Genomic DNA, 3,081 nt, shown 5'->3' on the forward strand with positions numbered 1-3,081 from the left:
AAATAAAATCAAAACCTTTATGTAAGTTTTTAATTTTAATCAAAATTTTTAATTTTATCAATTTAATTGTAAACCTTTCTAAATGTTTTCAATTTTAGTAATAAATTTAATTAAAAATAACTGAACTCATTAATTAATAAAATAATTCAAATTTTTTCATTCATTATTAATTTTAGCTATTTCTTTTAGTTTTATTAATATATTCAATAATTTTAGCATTTTTTTTTATTAATTTTAACAAACTTCATGTTGATAAAAAAATAATAAACAAATTGTCACGACCCAATTTATGGGCTAGACCAGCACTAAACCTTGGGTCAGCATAAGGCCCTCAAAGCCCGCAGTAAGTCTCACTGTTCAAGCCCAAACTATAAGCCCAATTTCAAAACCCAATTCAAGAAAATAACCGAACAAAGTCTGACTATATCCAGGACCATCCAACGGGGAGTTTTTGACTCACCCGACCTGTAATCACAGTATATAATCATTTAGGGAGCTCAGTTCATCCACAACATTCTCAATCAACACAATGTGATCACTGGGAGCCCAGCTCCCTCATCCACATAAATACAAAAATCCGTAAGTCCACACATACATAATTAATAAGTTAACAAATTTAAATAGTTAATCTTTTACAGACCCAACTAAATAAAATGTTACTAGCACATGCGAAGTTTTAGATTTCAATCAACAACAATAAATATAAACAAGGCACCAATGGACCAGCGAAAGAGGAAACAGGTCAATCATAAGAAAAACTCTCTTGTAACCTGGAAAAATGGAGTGAACAGGAGTGAGCGTTCGACTCATAAAGTAAGATATTGTTTTTAAAAACAATTTCTATAACTATCTAATTCGAATGTGTTCCTAAGAATGAAATGCAATATCGATCAACAATTTTCACCAAATTCAAACAATATTTGCATAAAGAATAATTTGGAATACTGACACACACCAATACATCACAGTAGATATAAACATATGGGAGCTGATCCTTTATACAGCTCTCTTAGTCCAAGGCCTGCTAGCAAGATTAACTCAATCCAGACTTTCGCTTAATAATCCAAATGTGGGGGTCAGTGAGATCAACTCAAAGGCTTACTCACCCCGACTTTCTCAAAAAGTACCGAGCCCCAAGTGAGACTAGCTCAAGCCAATTTGCCCATCCTACCCACATCCATCACACCGCACCACACGCACACAAACACACGCATACAGCTCTAAATTACCCTAAGGCGACATCTACATTCATTTTTCAGATAAGAAAATGCAACATAGAATGTGCCTAGTATTTAATTATATACATATATTTATCTGTGATGCATGAGCATGCCTTGAATATATAATAATATTGAAATTATAGATAAAATCAATATTTACTCACAAAATAACCGTTAATCATTGAGGTGGCTGAGCAAAGGAGGAAGGCTGGCCCGGCTCACCAAAACATTATATAAAAATTTTTATTAATATTTATTCAAACAAAAATTCAAAGAGTCAAAAGAAAAATCCTAAGTTTTGCCAAAAATCCGACAGAGTTTTCCATATACTTAAAACCTACCCAACCTGCAAAATGATCCAAATAACACTTCTAATACACAAATCCCATATCCACATCTTATCATCATCATATGGCCCCTCTTGGGCCCTCCAAAATAATCAATACTCATAATTTTGAAAAATTATATTTTAGTCCCTATAATTAAATCATTTAATTATATTTTATAAATCATTTAAACGAGCTCTAAAATTTTTAAAATTATACCCCGCAGTCCTTAACAATATTATGAAGCTAATACAAAAGAATTTATAATTTTCTAGCTACCCATGAATATTTTATATATTTTTATTCTAAATTTAGCACTAGGTAATTGAAGAAACTTAGGGTTCAAGTTTACCTATAATAATTCTAACACTTGGAATGCGTCCGGGGCATTTGAAAATGGTGGGGTAGATTATAAATTTGACCCAAATTGAAAGTTGTTCCAACAGCCTGTCTGTCCAGTCCAAAAATGCAGACTCGAGAAACAGTCGAATTTCCATTAAACGAAAGTACCTACGTGAAGCTCATAACTCTAGAGGTTAGAATAAAATTGTTAGAAAATTAAATAAACTCATTTGAAGCTCGAAAAAAAACTTATGAAGTTTGAGGGACCCACCAAATTTTTGTGTCGAAAAATTTTGAAATTTATATGATTACGAAACTCTCATCGAGTAGAGCACGCTGGTACTCTTGAAATTTTCATGGGGTTCCTGGTTTGGGAGAAATTTAGCCCAAAAGTCGAAATCAGCTAAAACTTTTCGAGCAAAAATTGGACAATCTACCTAATGAAAATTTGTGATCTAGGTGTCTATAGAAAGCTCTTGAGGAGTAGAAGGAGTTTGGGACAAGACTCGGTTTGATTGGTGGCCAGATCAATCAAAATCATGCCAGAAAGATTGAGAATCACGAGCGCATGGAGCCACATTTGGGCGTGTTTTCTAGCCACTGGAGCAGCGGCTGGCAGCGGAGAAGGGTACTGGGTGGTCGCCGGCGGGCTAGGGAATGGAGGGGAGGTGGCGGCGTGCAAGGAGGAGAAAGGAGGAAAGAGAAATAGAGAGGGAAAAAGGGGGTGTCGGGAAATAAAGGAGGGAGGGAGAAAAAGGAGAGAATCAGTCCAATTCAGGATACCCAAAAATTGAATTTTTACTCTATTTTGGGATAAAAAATGGGGCTCAAAAATTTTGAAAAAATTTTAGAAAACTCTGAAAAATTTTTGGAGTCCAAATATATATATTTTTTTGACATGTAGTCTTTAAATTATTTTTTTTAAATTAATGTAATTGATTACTTTAAGAAAATTGAACCCGATTTTTAAAATTTAGAAAAATTTCAAATAAATTTCTAAAATTTTAATAAAATAAAATATTAATATTCTCATATAAAAATAATTTTTTAAAAATTAGAGGTGTTACATTCTTTTCCCCTTACAGAAAATTCGTCTTCGAATTTTACACAAGGCAGAGTAAAATTACAGGGTTACATATTGAACAAGTACGGGTACTTGTTGTGCATAACCAGCTCTGACTCTCAAGTGCATT

The sequence above is a fragment of the Hevea brasiliensis genome, chromosome 5 (genome assembly GCF_030052815.1).
Source record: "Hevea brasiliensis isolate MT/VB/25A 57/8 chromosome 5, ASM3005281v1, whole genome shotgun sequence".
Taxonomy (NCBI): Eukaryota; Viridiplantae; Streptophyta; class Magnoliopsida; order Malpighiales; family Euphorbiaceae; genus Hevea; species Hevea brasiliensis.